Here is a 19,256-nt window from a genome sequence, read left to right on the forward strand (position 1 = left end):
GAAATGTTGGCAATACTACATGCACTTAAAAAATGGCGACCTTACCGAATGGGAAGACTCTTCAAGGATGAGGATGTGGAAGCATTATTTTGTGCTATTTCTATTATCCAACTAGATTGGATAAACGAAGCAAGGGATGAATGGAAGAAGGACAAAGAAGTATGGCCACTTATTCAAAAGTTGCAAAAGATCCCAATTCAAACAATATTACCAGAAATTGAAGAGGAAGGTAAAATCATATTGGAACCTGGAGTAGTCATAGAAAAAAGAACCCGACAGTTACGAAATCGATCAATTTCAGAGTATCTCATCAAGTGGAAGAACTTACCCACTGAAGATTCCACATGGGAGGACAAGAATTTTATACAGAAGCATCAAGGACTACTCAAGCGTTGAGGACAACGCTTTTTGAAGGAGAGGGGCATGTTAGGCCCCTATACTACTAGTGTAACCCCTTATTGTTGTTAGTACAACCCACTTATTATATTGATGTACCCATGTAGTGCCCATATTGTTACTATTGTGCCCCATAGAAGCCCACTATTGTTATTATTGTGCCCTTACATTATTATTGTTATGTCGGCTCTAATTATGTTATGACCCCTTAGACTCCTATATATAGAAAGGAGGTATTTTCATTTGTATCATCCAAGAATTGTTCATTTATGTAATGTAAAGGAGGTTTCCCCCTCGAAGAGGCTAAATTCTAAGGCATTGATCTATCTTTTCTTAAGCTGGTTTAATAACACTTATGTCGATAAATTTTTGGATGCATCCGAAAGGGAAGTGCCAGACAAGCATCACTTCCAAGCGTTGGATTGGCCATTGCACGCTATGCCTGCACGATTGTGGGGTATGCACAAGAGAGTTCTGATGATTGGCTCATGTACAAAAATATGATGATACTATGGTTTGGTCACCCAAAAGTTTAGCTAATAGAGAAATATGATGGAAGGGATGATCCACGTGATCCCCTTGCCAAATGGACTAAGGTTTATGGAGTGAAGCCTCAGCCTGAATGGGTGCACCTATTTTTTCATACTTTGGATGTAACACCGATGAACTGGTACTATGAAACAAAGCCCCGCTAAGGCACTAAGGAATGGGACATTTTGCAACAGGGATTCTTGATCACATTTAGCTTTGTGGATGGATTAGAATGTATTAATGAGGCATTGCAGGAGGTCAAGGTAACGAACTTCAGAATATCACAGGATCCCTTGGATTTAATGCAACTAGATTGGACCACCCATCTTTGTCACATGCTGGAGTGCTACAAAATGACTACTGAAGAAGAGGACAAGGATGTGAGGAACATTAATATCCCAAAGACTGAAGGTCACCGTGAAGTTGAGGGACCACCAATTAAAAATCCAAATATCACCACGCCACTAAAAACAAGACAAGTGAACATTGGAACAAAGGCAGAGCCAAAATTTGCAAAGATTGGGGACTACTGGGATGACACAATAGTAGATAAGGTTGTTGAATTTCTCCTCGAATAGAAAGACTTGTTCCCTACGAATTTTTCAGATTGGAAAGGGATAATAGGGGAACTAGGAGTTATGAAAATTACGTTGAGACTAGACATGAAGCCAATCAAGCAAGGGCCCTACTGCCTCAAACCCAAGTATAAAGAAAATGTCTGCTTAGATTTGGATAAATTACTGGCCACACGCATTATTGAACCAGTGGAAGAATCTGATTGGGTGAGCTCAATAGTAGTTCAGGAAAAGAAGCAGAAGGATGAAATAAGGATATTCGTATATCTTAGGAAGTTGAATGATGCCTGCATACATGATTCCTTTCCACCTTCCTTCACCGACGAAGTGTTGGATACTGTAGGAGGACAGGAGGCATATTCATTCACTAATGGATTTTTGGGATACAATCAAATCAATATCACGCCTGTAGATTGAAGTAAAACAACTTTCGCAACTGAACGAGGATTCTTTCAATATACTATAATGCATTTTGGACAGAAGAACATGCCAGTGATATTTTCATGCTTAGTCATTGCGACGTTCAAGGACATCATTCACATGTTTCTGGAGGTATACTTTGATGATTGGACAGTGTTTGGACTGGTAAATTGCCACGTGGCTAGTCTACGCTTGATGCTGGATACATGTTGAAGGTATCACATTGTGCTGGATTTGAAGAAATGTATGTTCTATGTCCCTTTCCAGATCTTTTTGGGTCATGTTGTGTGCAGACAAGGGTTAATTGTAAACCCTACTAAGATCGTGGTTATAATTAATTTGGAGGCACCAAGAAGTGTGAAATAGTTGCGTGCAACGTTGGGGCATGTGGGGTACTATCGAAAGTTCATTAAGATTTATGCCTAGATTACCGCACCAGTGGAAACTATACTTAAGAAGAATGCTACATTTTGTTGGAGTGAATAATGTCAATAGAGCCTTGATGTGTTAAAGGAGAAAATGGTCACCACACCAATCCCAGTCTTCCTGGATTGGAAGAAGGAATTTCATGTGCATGTGGACACATAATGTATTGTGTTGGGGGCAGTACTAACACAACCCAGTGATGGAGATTTGGATCACCCTATAGTGTTTGCAAGTAGATAGTTGTCTAAAGATGAGAAGAACTATTCAACAACAGAGCGCGAAGGGTTGGCTATGGTGTACGGGCTCAAGAAGTTCAGACATTACTTGTTAGATGGAAACTTTATGATATATACAGACCATTATGCATTGAAGTACCTAGTTAACAAGCCTATGTTGGGGGGGAAGATATGCAGATGGCTTATGCTCTATCAAGAATATGATTTTGAAGTCACTGTGAAGCCAAGATGATTGAATGCAGAGCCAGATCATCTGTCGCGCATTGAAATAGGAGAGGAGCTTACTAATTTGGAGGAAGGATTGCCTAACGTACAACTCTTTGCAGTGCTTTTCGCGGAAAATCACTTTGTCGATATCATACACTTCTTGACAATAGGAATGGGTCCACAATGGTATACTAGTCAACACAAGGAGTTGGTGGTGCGTGTGGTAGAATTTATTGCCATCGCAGGAAATTTAGATAAAATTGTCTTAGATGAAATACCACTATGTTATGTGTCTGACTTTGAAAAAAACAACATCCTCACTAAAGCTCATGGAGGATCTATGGGATAAAATTATGCAGGAAAAGCAACAACACAAAAGAATTTATGCGTTGGGTTGTGGTGGCCAATGCTACATAAGGATTCCAAGGCTTATTGTAAGGAATGTGATGCATGTTAGAGGACAGGTAGGCTATCGCGGAGGGATGAGCTACCTTGGAATCCACATGTCATTACAGCCATTCAAGAAATGGGCGATTGACTTTGTAGGACCAATTCAACCTCCAGGAAAGAAGACTTGTGCGCGGTACATCATCAACACGACTGAGTATTTGACCAGGTGGGTGGAGGTGCAAACTGTGAAGGACTGTACAGGGAAAATAAAAGAAAAGTTCATATTTGAGTATGTGCTGACTAGGTTTGGTTGCCCGAAGATTTTGATGAGCTATCATGATACACATTTCCTTAATGAGACGATTAGTGCATTGACGGAGGATTTCCAAATTTATCACCAACAGAGTACAGTGTATCACCTATGGCTAATGGGACGGTTGAAGAATTTAATAAGATATTGGAGAATGCGCTGATGAAGGTTTTCAACACATAAAGAAATGACTGGGATGTGCGCGTACCCGCGATGCTATGGGCTTACTGAACGACTTGCAAAAAGATGACTGGACAAACGCCTTTCAGGTTGGTTTATGGCATAGAAGTTGTGATGCCAATGGAGTACATTGTACCTAGTCTATGCATAGTGGAATTCACAGGAACGACGGATCATAGAGCCCTGGAAGAGAGGCTTGCATAGCTAACAGAGCTGGAAGAGGATAAATTTTTGGTTGGATTCCACTAGAAAGTTCGAAAGGAGCGTGAAAAGGCATGGCGCGATCGGCACATCAAACTGCGCACCTTCAAGGTAAACGATTTAGTGCTATTATATGACAACAAGTTTGATAAATTTCCAGGAAAATTTCGGATGCATTGGCTAGGCCCATATGTCATCAAGGAGATTACCAATGGTGGAGCAGCTCAACTGGTGAAGTTGAATGGAGATCCATTTCCAAGGAAGGTAAATGGCATCTGACTAAAGCCATACATCGGGGATCTAACCAGATGACTATATGGTGGAAGCACAGTCTTAGAACTGTAGGTGGTTGAAAGGAGGTGCGAGACTATAAACTACACTGCCCAGGTTGTAGAGCTTTGTGACTTGAGAAATGCAGGGAAAGGAGGAATGTCACAGTATCAGCAAAAACGTGAGGGGAGTTGTGCTATAGGAGGAGCAACCGTGCATGGCAGCCAGAAAGTGACCATTATGGTCACTGTTCATGATTTGACAATGAGAAAATGGATAAGAGGAGTGGGGGGGGGGGGGGGGGGGGGGGGCATTGAAGGCATAATATAAATGCGAGATCTTTGAAAATCTACCGCCAATCTAGCATTTATATATGGCTTTTGGGGGCAACGGTCGGATTTGAATTTGAATTTTCCTATAAATTACAGATGCTTTCCCAACGAAAAACACTTTTCATTTTTAGAAATGAGGTGTCGCGCTATTAGTTGCGCATGAACCCTAAGTGTTTTGAGGATTTGGTGGCTAGTTCAATGTTTGACAGGTTGCCTAAGGAAACCCAAGAGCTCCTTACTAGCCTCATGTCGGCGCCCATTGATCCAGGTGGATATTGGTGGCCACCGGCCAAGTCCACTTGAACCCCCACCATTGTTTCTTTTAGCTTTTAAGTTTCCTTAATTGTAGCACAATTTACTATTTTTAGCAGTTTTTTTGGTCGTGAACTTCCGAAGCCATTTTCAGGCCCTAAATGACGTTTTTTGGGAAAACTTGAATCAAAATGGGTCCATGGACTGATGTTGCTCGTCTCAAAGTTGTAGTTCTCGGATAAATCTTTCTAACGAGATATTGTGCGAGTCAAACGAAGATGTATACCAAAGTTATGAGCCCGGGAAGTTGATCTATCAATTTACCCAAATAGGGCCCACAGTTTGGCGTTTCATCTTCTAGGGTTACGTTTTTGGATGTTTATGGTTTTCCATTATTTCTCAACAATAAATAGGCCTTCGAGCCTCATTGTAACACAGTTCAGAGGCATGTAGCTGCTACATATCTTGTCAGAGATAAGCTACCATCGCCCTAGCTGGGTTTTTTTTGTTTCTGTTTGTAAGCATATTTCAGTACTTTACATTAGTGAAAAGAAGTATTATTTCCACTGAATTTCTATGTTTATGGTTATCTCTATAATCTGTTTTTTTTTTTTTTTTTTTTAATCCAGATTAGTGGTATCAGAGCGGTCTGTTTTTCTCTATTTTTCTTTGCATGTCCCCAACAAGGTCGAGATATAAGGAGATGGGCTTGAATTGGTCAAACCTTTGCAAGACCAGCCTCGCAAATCCTGATGGCCTCCCATGGCGGATTAAAAGAAAGATGAGGGGGCAGGAGATCCTATCAAAATATTTCTCAAAGAAACCCTCGAGCGACAAAGGAACGCGATGATCGACAGCTTTTCCCAGATCCTTCAGCGGCTACCCAGGGGCAACACATTGGCTTCCAAGAGCTACACTAGCAATTCCAAACCATTTATGGTACAAGTTAATTTTGAAATCCTCATATTTGAGGATCAGATAGATGCATATGTCGTCGATAAACGGTTAAATCTGCTAGAGGGTTATTCTTTTGTTCATGATTTTTCCAATCATGAAAAGATTATTTTCACTCTTCTCAAAGCAGCCTGCCATGTCAAGGACTAGTGGGAAACCTACTATTAGTAGAAGGATGAAAGTACAAGCTCACTATTTTCAGCCACACCCACTTGGAATTCATTCCGGGAAGCCATCAAGGAGTAGTACTACCATGTCGGAAGCTATGAGGATGAATACATAAAGTGGACTACATTGCGGTAGGGAAGCGACCAAGACATGTCAAAGTTTACCAATATTTTCCTTACCCTTCGCACAAAGTTAGGTATCAAGGATTTAAAGCAGCATCTGGTACTCAAATACTGTAACTGCCTGCACAAGTACATCTAGGAAGAAATATAATTCCTGAACATCTCTTCGCTTGGCATGACATATCGATATGCCTTCAAGGTCGAGAAAAAGTTTAAACAAAAGAAGTGAGACTTTGGGTCTGTGAATCCGAAGAAAGGGAAAGGTGCCCCTGAACCATAGAACAAAGGACAAAGCCAAGGTGGGGTGTCCCAAGACAACCTGCCAAAGCTGCAAGCAAAGAACAGTGCCATGAAGCCGAAAGGACATGGGAAATTGGTGTGAGTTCCGTAAGAGCTCCACTCACAATACAAGTGAGTGTTGGGCCAAGCAGTCACTGGTGGCCGAGCTAAAGGTTTCAAAATCAAATGCATGTTCCGACTCTGAGTAAGAACCTGAAAAGGGGAATGACAAAGGGAAGCAGATTATCGATGCAGAGCCCAACTCCATCATTTCAACCACGAAGATCCAAAAGGAGGAACCCGAAGATCTAGAGGAGGAGCGTCTCTTCCACTCCTAGGAGTGGGTAAAGGGTTCCCTGCTATAGTTCATTGTTAACAGCAGGAGCCAAAAGAACCTAATTTTGGTAGAGGTCATGAAGCGGCTAGGCTTACCGTCCATAACACATCCACAACCATATACCATCGGGTGGCTTCACCAAGGACAAGATCTTCGCGTGAGCTAGCAGTTTCGCCTTCTATATAACATCAAGCCCCTCACGAATGAGGTATTGTGTGACATTGCTCCCCTTGAAGTTTGTGATGTATTATTAGGACAACCATACTTGTGGAAGCAACATGATGTGTATGAATCAAGGCCCCGTGTTGTTATTGTTACTTTGGGAAATAAGTTGTATCGGATACCGAAGGTAGCACTACCTACTGCCATCTCTTTGGTTACTGCAAAACAATGCAGTAAGCTCATTTCCAAAATTGAGAAATTTGTTTTCTAGATGATACGCCCTCATGGAAAGAAGAAGATGGTGGCCACGACCTCCAGACAGGGGCCCTCCGCATGACAACTATAGATGGACAAGGTCATGGAGGAGTATGAGGACATCTTCACCTCCCCCATAGGAGTTCCTCTGCACTGTCACGTCGATCACTCCATCAATCTAACCCAAGGTGCATCGCTGGCCAATGGACCAATCTATCAGTGCTCCATTCTAGAGAACAATGAAATCAAGAGGCAGATTCTGGAGCTACTGCAGAAAGGTCACATCCGTCCGAGTTCATCACCCTGTGGGAGCTCGATCATGTTGGTACAAAAGAAGGATGGGACTTGGAGACTCTGTATTGACTACTGGGAACTGAACAAGATCACTGTCCATAGTAGGTACCTGATCGCATGGATTGATGACCTCTTGGACCAACTAAAGGGGGGAAAATATTTCAGCAAGGTCGATTTGAGGTTAGGATATCACCAGGTACCAATCGAACCCTCCGATGTGTGGAATACTGCCTTCAAAGCCAAGGAGGGAATTTTCGAATTGTTGGTTATGCCTTTCAAATTATCGAATGCTCCCGCAACCTTCATGAGGATAATGGATGACATCTTGTGGCCGTTAACCAACTCATTTGTAGTGGTATACTTGGATGACATCCTGATCTTCAGCCAGAGTTGGGAAGATCACCTCCACCACATCCAACAGGTTCTTGAAACACTATGGCAACACAAGTTATGTGCCGATTTGGAGAAATGCACTTCTGGCATGACCGACGTTCAGTATCTGGGATATATTATTGATGAACAGGGGCTGCATGTGGATCCAGCCAAGATCCAAGTCATTCGGGATTGGCCATCTCCAACCACTCTAATAGAGCTCCCAGCTTTCTAGTTCTTGCCAACTTCTACCGCAGGTTCATGTTGAGATTTTCTCATATCACTTGGCCCTTGAGTCAAGTCACCAAGGGAGGAGCAAAAGCAAAATTCTTTTGGTTTGAATCTCAATAGAAGGCATTCATAGAGTTGAAAGATCACCTCTGCTTGGCACCAGTGCTCGCATTACTAAACTTGAAACAACCATTTCAGGTCGAGATAGATGCCTCTCACTATGCTATTGGGGCAGTCCTTACTCAAAACATGCATCCAGTGGCATATCACAGTGAGACACTTTCAGACATAGTCCGAAAGTATCCCACTTATGAAAAAGAGATGTATTCCATTGTGCAGGCCTGCTGACAGTGGAAGCATTACGTTTTGGGAAAGGAAACGTCATCTACGCAGACCACCAACCCCTATAGTTCATATTGACCCAAGGGAAACTGTAAAATGATCACCATCAGAAGTGGTCCACATACCTACAGTAGTTCCATTTGAATATCAAGTATAAGAAGGGCAGCTCCAACAATGTTGCAGATTGCCTCAGTCGACCACTGATCATGGAATTAACCACCGTGATTAACTCTTGTGGGCACGAGACTTCTGATTGGCCACTTCTCTAAAAAAGTGACCCAAAATTCAACCACATATGCTAAATACTCTTGGAGGGTCAACATGTTCCAGATTTTTGCCTCCAAGATGCCCTGTTATGCCACCTTAGTCACCTTTGTGTTCCTTCGAGCGAGCATTCCAAGATGATTTGGGAAGAACACTACAGTCGAATTGTTGGGCATTTTGGGGTCGAGAAAATGGTGGCAATACTGCAGAAGTATTTCTATTGGCCGAATCTTCGACAAGATGTTTGGAAGTACATCAGATCATGCACTGCCTGCGCCATTGCCAAAACAACCATTAAGAAGCAAGGCCTCTATACCCCACTGCCTACCCATAGTCAACCTTGGGAATCCATATTCATGGATTACATGTGAGGCATTCCTTCCACTAAGCATGGAAATGACTGTGTTTTTGTCGTCATCGATAGGTTCTCAAATATGGCCATTATGGCAGCCTGCAAGAATAATATCACAGCAGAAGCCACTGCTAAACTCTTCTTTGAACAAGTGTGGGTACACTTTGGGATCCCACAGTATATCATCTCAGATTGGGACAACACGTTCCTTAGTACATTTTGGTCCAGTCTCTGGTCGATGCTGGACACCAAACTCACTAAGTCCATAGCCTTCCATCCTCAAATTGATGGTCAGACAAAGGTTGTCAACAAGATGATCGTACACATTCAGTGCATGTACAACTCAAAGCATCCAAGCACATGGGACGATATCCTCCCCTATGTTCAAAAAAACTACAACCGGGCTCTCCACAGCTCGGCTAGCCACAACCCTTTTCAGGTGGGCTTAGGATTCCAGCCACTATGTCCCATTGATGTGGCCATGCCATTTGCAGTGACTCACGTAGATTCAACTCATGTCTAGTCTAAAACAGATAAGGAGAACAACTTCATTGAGCACATCCAACATATTCGCCAACAAGTCCATGACATTCTAGAGAAATCAAATGCCAAGTACAAGTAGCGACATGATCAACATCAGGTGCCACACAAGTTTCAGGTGGGCGACAAAGTCTGGTTGCATTTGCAGAAGGAAGGCCTTACTAGAGCCTATCAGAAACTCAGACCACTCCGATATGGTCCTTACACCATTACCAAGGCTGTGGGAGACAATGCATTTGAGCTCAGCATTCCGTCATTCCTCGGCCTACACCCAGTGTTCAATGTGGACTGCCTTCAGCCATACTTTCCACCATTACTAGACACATACGACATTGGAGAACAACTCACACCCACAAATTTAAATCCAGATTGCATGGAACAAGCTGCAACTGATCAGATAATGGACACACAGATCAATCACACTTGCTAGAAAAATATCCAACTGTATCGATTTGTCAAAGCAGGCCAACTCCTTCACTAGGGCAAGTGGCTCACTAGGGACCAAGTTCAGTAGAAGTTTCCTCATCTCATGGAGGAACTCAATGCAATGGGGACCATTGCTTCCTAAGGGGGGATGATCTAGGTGGATATTGGTGGCCACCTAACAAGTCCACTTGGACCCCCACTATTATTTCTTTCATCTTTTTAGTTTTGCTTAATTGTAGCACAATTTACTATTTTTATCAGATTTTCAGGTCCTGAACTTCCGGAGCCGTTTTGAGGCCCTAAATTAAGTTTCTTGGGAAAAATGTGAGCAACAAGGGTCCATGGACAAATGTCTCTCTTCCCAAAGTTGTATTTCTCGGATAGATCTTTCTAACAATATATTGTGCACGTCAAATGGAGATCGTATGCCAAAGATACGACCCCGGGAAGTTGATGTACCAATTTACCCAAACAGGGCCCACAGTTTGGAATTTCATCTTCTAGGGTCTTCCATTGTTTCTCAACAATAAATAGGCCTTCGAGCCTCATTGTAACACAGCTGAGAGGCATGTAGCCACCACATCTCTTATCAGAGATAAGCTACCATCACCCTAGCTAGGTTATTTCCATTTTTGTTTGTAAGCATATTTCAGTATTTTACATTAATGAAAAGAAGTATTATTTCCACTGCATTTCTGTGTTTATGGTTATCTTTGTAATTTTGTGCGTTCCTGTTTAAATCTGGATCACCCATGGAAATTGCAAGTGCTAGAGGATTAATGGCCTCTAAGGGAGCTGTCCTTGAGGTCATAAGCGTAGAAGAGCCGACAGAAGTGCTAAAGTCACTAAGGTTTCCCAGGACGAGGACTACCTTGACAAAAGAGGGTCCTAAGACAAAGAAAAACAAGAAGAAAGCAACACAGTCGGTGCGTGAGTCGTTAAGGAAGCACCAGAAGAAGGAGAAGCCTACCGCATAGGAGAAAGGTAAGTTGGTAGACCTAGAATCCAATGAGGGCGTAGAAGAAACTGGTATGGGCACATAAGACATTGATATTGATGGGGTAGACCCTATTTCCAAGTTACCAGAGTACATCCCTCCACGTCAAGGCAAGGTGAAGGTCCTGAAGGACCTACATTAGGGTAAATTTTTACTTAACACACCATTTCTGCCAAACCAGATCACATTCGAAGGTCCGTGCTTGGCACACGTCCCACATATGAAGTTAGAGGATTGGGCCTTTGTGGATACTAAGCGGTTACCCCACTTTGCAACTGGTACATTTACTATCTGCATCTTCTATAAAGATTCTGGTGTCACCACGTTGGAGCCGAGGGAATGGATTAGAGGGGTGGACAAGGCAAGATTTTTGAATCTGCTATGGGTGTTGCATTACAATCGCATGTCCATAACTTTGATGGTGATCAAACATTTGTTATGCTTGGTGCACGACAGGTGCCTGTGGTTAGGAGAATTGATACTAATCACCGATATTCTGATCCATAGGATCACATTGCTACCACACTTAGGGTTGAATCTAGACAAGGCATTTGGTGGAAAGGTGGGTGAATGTGACCTCGCCGAAAGAATGGAGGACATGCTTAAGCTTGTTAAGAAGCCATGCAGATACTCAATTTCCAGCATAACCGAACCCGCAGTTAAGGTAGCCACCCAGATCACTGTTAGGAAAAGCATGAGGAAGTGTCGCATAGATGAAGTGCCAGCACCAATCGTGTCATTAGTGGCCCAATGCGTGAAGGGTGTATAACTCAATTGGGCACATTACCTCTGCAGCCGCGGACTGCAGAGAAGCACAAGACTAGAGTAAGACCTTCCATTACGCATGGCTTTTGCTATCAATCATATTGGTCACATTGGAATTACCGAAGGACAGTCGGTTTCCTTCGATCACATTAGATCTTCCAGAAGCAACGAAGTTCACTTCGCTCTAAGCCACAAAGGATGCCGAGAGGGTCAAGGAAGGTAATATGTTTCGGGCGCTGATCGAGACAAGCATCCCCGTCGCGATAAACCACAAGTTGTGGCTATCACCAACTATCTTTGATCATTTGTCGAGACATGTGGAGTTGAGAGTGGACTTCCACTATGTCACCCTTCAGCCGTGGAAGGACCCTGAGCATAAGTGGTATGATCTCCCATACCTTGCGACAGATGATGCAATCATAGTGGTCATTGAGAGTTTGCCATCAGAATGGCGCATGACCTCAAATTTGTCAGCTAGGTCCAGTAAGTCTGCAAGAAAGCAAAGGAGGGAAGATGCAGCAGTTGGCTGAAAAGAGGAACCACGAGTCTAACAAAAGTCAGAGGTCTCCTTCACCGCAAACAGAGGACAAAGAGCGGCAATAGGAAGAGGGTGGTGGATACTAGGAGAGTTCTCGATTCTTGGTGAAGCACACTTGGGAGCTGAGAAGGAAGGGTCGCGGAAGAAGTCCAAGGCTAGTAAATCATCACTCGACCCAATCACCTTGAAAAAAGGTGACTTGGATGACATCGAAGACAAAGTAAGGGATGTGACCACAGAACTGCTACAACAGTTTGAGCAGCGGTAGAATCAAGCCTTGGTTGCCATTCAAATGGGTTTGCATGAGCTGCAGACCCTAACTAATCAACTGCAGACTGGTGTAGGGTGGGGCACTGCAGCATCGACTAGTTTGGCACCAGGAACCTCTGAAGTAGCAGAGATGGTTCGCTCCTTTGATCGCTGAACCATCGTGCTACCAGATGGAGCTTTAACTGCAGAAGTGGAAGCTGATAGGGCTATTGGAAATTCTCTTAAGAAGGTTGGGTTGAACTTGGCCACACTTACAGGTGAAGCCCTTCACACCTTGCAAGTAGGTGTGATCGCAGAACTTCAGGCTAAAGAGCAGCACATGTTGAGTGTGATCAGCAAACAAAAGGTAAAAAATGCACAGATGGTCATTGAAAAGACTTTGTAAATTGACACATGGAAGAAGGTGCAAGAGAAGAATGAGCACACTGTGACTGTAGTTGATGAAGCATGCAGAACTGCTCCGGAGCTATATATCAGAGAAGAAGCGCCAGTGGAGGCCAAAATTCAGAAGCTCACTGCAAGTGTCCACGATGCAAAGACAGAGCTGGCCAAGGTTTAGTTTGAGCTGAACCTTAAGATCGCAGAGCTTGAGTTTAAGGTCTAACCTTCAACTCCACCAGAGGTCAAGGACAAATGCGAGGCAGTTTTCAACGATGCAGTTGCTACAGTAGATGTCAAGTAACATATTGCACCAAGCTCTTTGAGAAGTCACTGGAGGTACTTACCAGTCTCCAAGAAGATCCAAACCTACAGAGGTTAGAGAATGAGGTGAGGGAATTACAACAGAGGTATGACGAGGTTAGAGCAATGGCGCTCACCATTGTCATCACACAGAGGTTGGCCAAGCTACAAGAAGCAAAGGGATTGAAGGAATAGTTGGACGTAGCATAGTGAAGAGAGGCAGTACTAAAGGCCAGAAATGGCCCTTGGTTGGATGAAGTCTATGTGCTCACAACCACCATTGAGGCAAAATTAGCTAGCCTACAGGAAACAGATCAGAAACTAAAGGCACATAGTGCTGGACCAACAACAAAGCAGCTGGTGGAGCAAGTTAAGCAGGTGGCGACGAAGTGTACCGTTAAAGTTGCAGTGGTGCAAGTGGAGCTGGGAGGTCTTCGTGACAATATCTTCACGCCAGCAGAGTGACTCGGGTGCAAGGCACCATATTTTTGTTGGGGACCTGTTCGAAACTACCCTAGAGTCAACTTTGGGGTTAAAAGCTTAAGTTTGGGGGCAGAAAGCCCAAGTTTTTGTATAAGCATTGTAAAGTCTCCACATTTTGTGGTCGTGGAGCGTGAAGATGTAAAAGTGTGGAAAAGGGTTTCGTCCCTTCCTTTATGTAAGTTGTGTCAGCTTTAGGAGGTCTACCCATAGTCCGTTGACCATGGGATTGTATCAAAAGGAGAGTCTTAGAAGATTCTACGACAGTTATTGGTATGTTTTGAGTCATTGACGAATGTAATGGGTCTTTGAGAGCTAAGAGGGAAGAGTCTTAGCATAGGAAAGGGGCTCTACAGCTGTGTGCATAGAGGCCTAGGGTAGAAGTCCGCAGCTGAGTGCATGGACCCCTGCTACTATTTGCGTAGGGAAGTTAGCATCTATAAAGAATATCTGAAGCATAAATAAAGACAATTATTACAGAATTATTTGTGTATGATCTATTTTACTTCTGTTATAAATGCATGTGATTATGTTATGATGAATATTGGGTGTGTGTTTTAATGTTGTATTGATGCGAAAATCCATATGTTTTACTTTGTTATATGAACACAAGTAAGGATATTATTTTATGGGAAGATCATCTTAATGCATGTTGAAGTTATCAGATAATTAAGCTAATCTGAGTAAAGGCAGAAGTAAGAGTAATTAAAGAGGTGCATAAGTGTCTGATTCGCCTATCTGGGGTATGCGAAGGACAATCATAGACCTTCACAGAGGTCTAGAGGATGACTAAGAGAAGTATATCGATAAGCCCTAAAAGTCTTATCGATCTGCGTGAAGGAAGGTTTAGGGTATAAAACGACATCATTACCATCGCTGGGTGCGGAAACTTCATTGCTGCATCCCCCCATACTGCTTTGGGTGAGACTCACTTCACGCTTTGTAACATTGAAAGGAATATAATGAAAAATCAATCTAGCGGTCCCGGTTTTAGGATCAAGGGGAAGATCTCTATGTATATCTATAATTTTATTATATTCTCACCATTCTATATTTCTATTTTTTAAGAATTCGTTTGTAGGTAATTTATGTACAGGATTAAAACCTACATTTGGCGTCAAAGTTGTTTCACCTTCAAGGGGATGCCTTTGTTGCTAACGGGTTTTACATGGGCTCATGGGAGACCCTGTTTAGTGGGAGATCTGTGGAATCAATTCTTACATTGAAAGAAGATGGAAAGTAGTGGAAAGATGGATATCAAGAAATTTAATGGTTAGAGTTTTGAGTTGTGGAAAATTAAGGTGGAGGATGCGCTGGTGGATAAGTATCAGTGTATCATGGTAGATTCGTTACTAAACCAACATAAATGTCAAATGAAGACTAGACGAAGTTTGATAAAAAAGGAAATATCATAATACGGTTGTGTATCTCAGATTCAATATTGTTGAATGTATTAGGGTAAGCTACAGAGAAGGCTTTGTGGGACACGATAAGCTCTTTGTACCAATCTAAGTCTCTGGCGAACAAATTGTTCTAACGGAAAATGTTGTATAACTTGAGGATGAGGGTTGGAGACTTAGTGATAGAGCATATGAATGCCTTTAATACTATGGTAATTTAGTACTATCTATTGATATTAAAATTTCAGATGAAGATAAGTGCAACTGTATTCTCTACCAGATTCGTGGGATAGTCTGGTTGTTGTAGTAGGTAGCAATACAACTACCTTGAATTTTGATGAAATAGTCTCATCCTTAATATCGGAGGAGATGAAACAAAAAAATATGGAGGGCTAGAATGGATATTCCTTATCCCTATGAGGACGGTTCCATCACCAAAACAAATATAAGTCCTTGAGTGGGAGATGTAAATCTAGAGAGAGATATAAATATCTAGGAAAACTTGTAAAGGTGTGCTGGAAATGATGAAAGGATGGGCACTTCAAAAAGGATTGTAGATCTAAGGTTCCTGAGAAAGGAAAGGGATCTGATGATGCTATTTCTATAGAGGTGTAAACCAAATAATATGAAAGTGGGGATGTGTACTTGGCTTATTCTTCAAGTACACATGTAGATCATGATGCATGGTTAATTGATGTAGGTGCATGATTTCACTTCACTCCCCATAGGAAGTGGTTCTGCAAGTATGAAAAATATGATTTTGGTGATGTCTTCTTAGGGGATGAAAGGAAGGATATAATTTTGATAAGTGTAAAGGTAACACTGAAGTTGCAAGGTGGAAGGATGTAGGTTTTAACTCCGTACAGAAATTCCCTTCATACGAATTCTAAAACACAGAAAATAAATAATGCGAGAACATAACACATAAAACACATATACACAGATATTTTCCCCTGGATCCCAAAACTGAGTCTACCAGCTTGATTTTTCATTGTGTTCCTTTCAATGTTACAATACATATTTATACATGCCGAAGCATCCAATACCATGGACCGAAAACCATCACGTCCAATACCATGGACCGAAAACCATCACGTCCAAAAAACATGTGCGAAAATCATGCACAAAACCATAGGTGGGTCCGCCCAACCTAAAATAGGGTCCAAAACCAAAATTTTCTGGGGAGCTGCCCCAGACCCCATAAAGTGGGTTTACAGGTGCCCTTCAAACCTACTATTAACTATGTGGAAAGAATATAACACAACCCAACATTCTCCCACTTGTTGTTTTCTTTCCACAGGGGGCCACAAGAGAGCTTAGTCATTTTCCCAGCCCTGAAATGCCCATTGTCTCTCTACACCAAGAGAACTTCTCAAAGCTCACAAATTTTGTCAATGAGTCTACAGTATTCTTCAAAGTGTCCACCTTTACTAGCGACACCTTTTTGTCTTCTATCATATCACTCACAAAGTGATACTGAACATCAATGTGCTTTGTCTTTGAATGATATGCAAGGTTCTTTGACAAGAAAATTTCACTTTGGCCATCACAGTCTATCCTTATAGCTTCCTATACTAACCCCATACTTGAACACAATCTCTGCAACCAAACTACTTCCTTGCTTGCATGAGTGGCTGCCAGGTATTCTGCCTCTGTAGTTAATAGTGCCACTTTAGATTGTTTCTTACTCATCCAACTGATTGCACCTCCAAATAGGTTAAACACATACCCACTTGTATATCTTCTTTGATCCAGATCTCTAGCCCTATCTGCATCAACAAAGCCATGAATATCCAAGACTCTGTCCAATCCTGGTCTCCCTTGGTAGCGCAAACCATAATCACTAGTTCCAATCAAATACCTGAAAACCCACTTCACTACTGTCCAATGCTCCTTTCCTGGTTTTCACATAAATATGCTCAATACTCCCACTTCATGTGCAATGTCTGCTCTATTACAGACCATTGCATACATCAGGCTACCAACTGCACTTACATATGGAACACGAGACATTTCCTCTTCCTCTTCTTGTGTCTTGGGACATTATTCAGTAGATAACCTCACACCTACAGGAATAGGAACCTTCACCGGTTTACTGTCCTGCATATTAAACCTCTGCAGTATTGTCTCGACATACTTCCTCTGGTTCAACCAAAGCTTCCTCTTTGCTCTATCTCTTTTAATTTCCATGCCCAAAATATAGTTTGTAGCACCAAGATCTTTCATGTCGAATTTGGAGGATAATTGGATCTTCAAATCCTCGATAGTTTCTTTGTCATTTCCAACCAGCAACATATCATCCACATACAAGACTAGATAAATAACACAATCACCAATTAATTTAAAATACACACAATGGTCTACTTTGCTTCTAGTGAAGCCAAGTCCCCATATAAATGTATCAAATTTCTGATATCACATGCTTAGTGACTGTTTTAACCCATACAAAGACTTCTTTAACTTGCATACCAGTTCTTTCTTACCCTTCGCTGCAAAGCCTTCAGGTTGCTTCATGTAGATTTCCTCTTCCAGATCCCCATGAAGAAATGTTGTCTTCACATCCATCTGTTCTACCTCAAAATCAAAAGCAGCAGCAATAGATAAAAGTAATCTAATAGAAGTTACCTTGGCAACAGGAGAAAAAATATCACCAAAATCAATTCCCGGCACCTGGGAATAACCCTTTGCTACCAACCGAGCTTTGTATTTTTCCACTTTTCCTTCTGCATTTGTCTTCTTTTTGAACATCCATTTTCTGCCAATGGGTGTCCTTCCAGCCGGAAACTCCACCAGATCCCAAGCCTCATTTTTGTGCAAAGATGCTATTTCATCAACCATGGCCTCTTTCCAAAGTTTTCCATCCTCTGAATCTACTACTTCCTTCACAGTTCTGGGATCATTGTTAGTAATAGATAAAGAAAAATTTGAACAAAAAGCAGATGGACTATACCTTTCAGGCTACCTTCTTTCTCGAACTAATCTTCTCATAGCCGGAGATTGTGGCTCTTCATATTTTGATTCCTCCTCTGCTGTAGAGTCTGATTCTTCCTCCTCTAGCTCAAACTCTATCTTCTCAGGTTCCTTTCATTGGACTTCATGTTTAATAACATCTTTCACCGCTCTGAGCACCACATCTCAGCTGTACACAACCTTCCGTGTGACTGGGTTCCAAAGCTTATAACCCTTTAAACCATCCTTATACCCAATAAAGATGCACTTTTTAGATTTACTATCCAACTTGGTTCGTTTCTCGTTTGGAACATGTACATATGCATCACATCCAAATACCCTCAGATGTGAAAGAGAGGGTTTCTTACCAGTCCATACCTCTTGTGGAGTCTTATCCTCCAACGCTGATGAAGGTGACCTATTGACCAGGTAACATGCAGTATCCACTGCCTCTGCCCAAAATTCTTGTCCTAACCTAGCACCACTGAGCATGCTTCTTGCCCTTTCCATCAACATCTTATTCATTCTTTCTGCAACTCCATTTTGCTGAGGTGTATATGCAGTAGTCTTCTGCCATGCTATACCACACTTCTTACAGAAATCTTCAAATTCCTTATTACAAAACTCTCCACTGTTATCTGTCCTCATCACCTTTATCTTCTTCTTTGTCTGGTTTTCCACCAGAGCCTTAAATTCTTTAAACCTATCAAAGACTTCAGATTTATTCTTAAGGAAATATATCCATGTATTCCTTGAGAAGTCATCTATAAATGATACATAGTACACAGACTTACCCAATGATGGAACCTTCACAGGTCCAAACACATCACTGTGCACAAGTTCTAATATATGTTTCGCCCTCTTACTACCAGAGGGGAAACTCACCTGATTTTGCTTCCAATATACACAATTTTCACAGAAATCAAAATCCAGAGAGCTATTACTCGTACCTTCTATCATACCTTTACCATGAAGTATCTGAAGGCCCTTCTCTCCAATATGTCCAAGCCTTTGATGCCACAACATGGTCTTCTCTCCAAATACCACCATATTTTCTGCTCCACTTTCAGGAACCACAAAACTATTGCACCCATCAATAACAGTGCTACCTTGCAGCTTGTACAAAGTTCTAATCCGAACTCCCCGCATCAATACCAGTGCTCCCCGGACTATCTTGCAGGTATCCTTCTTGAACACTGTTTTTACGCTTGCTTCATCCAGCTTGCTAACATAAATAAAATTTCTAGCTAATGCAGGAATATGTAGAACACTTGGAAGCATTCTAACCCTTCCACCTTGCAACTTCAACTTTACTTTTCCACGACCAATGATTCTAGCCTTCCTGTCATTCC

Source organism: Pinus tabuliformis, chromosome 3_2, assembly GCF_031772625.1.
Source record: "Pinus tabuliformis cultivar Carrire ecotype Pingquan chromosome 3_2, CPIR1, whole genome shotgun sequence".
In the NCBI taxonomy this organism is placed as follows: domain Eukaryota; kingdom Viridiplantae; phylum Streptophyta; class Pinopsida; order Pinales; family Pinaceae; genus Pinus; species Pinus tabuliformis.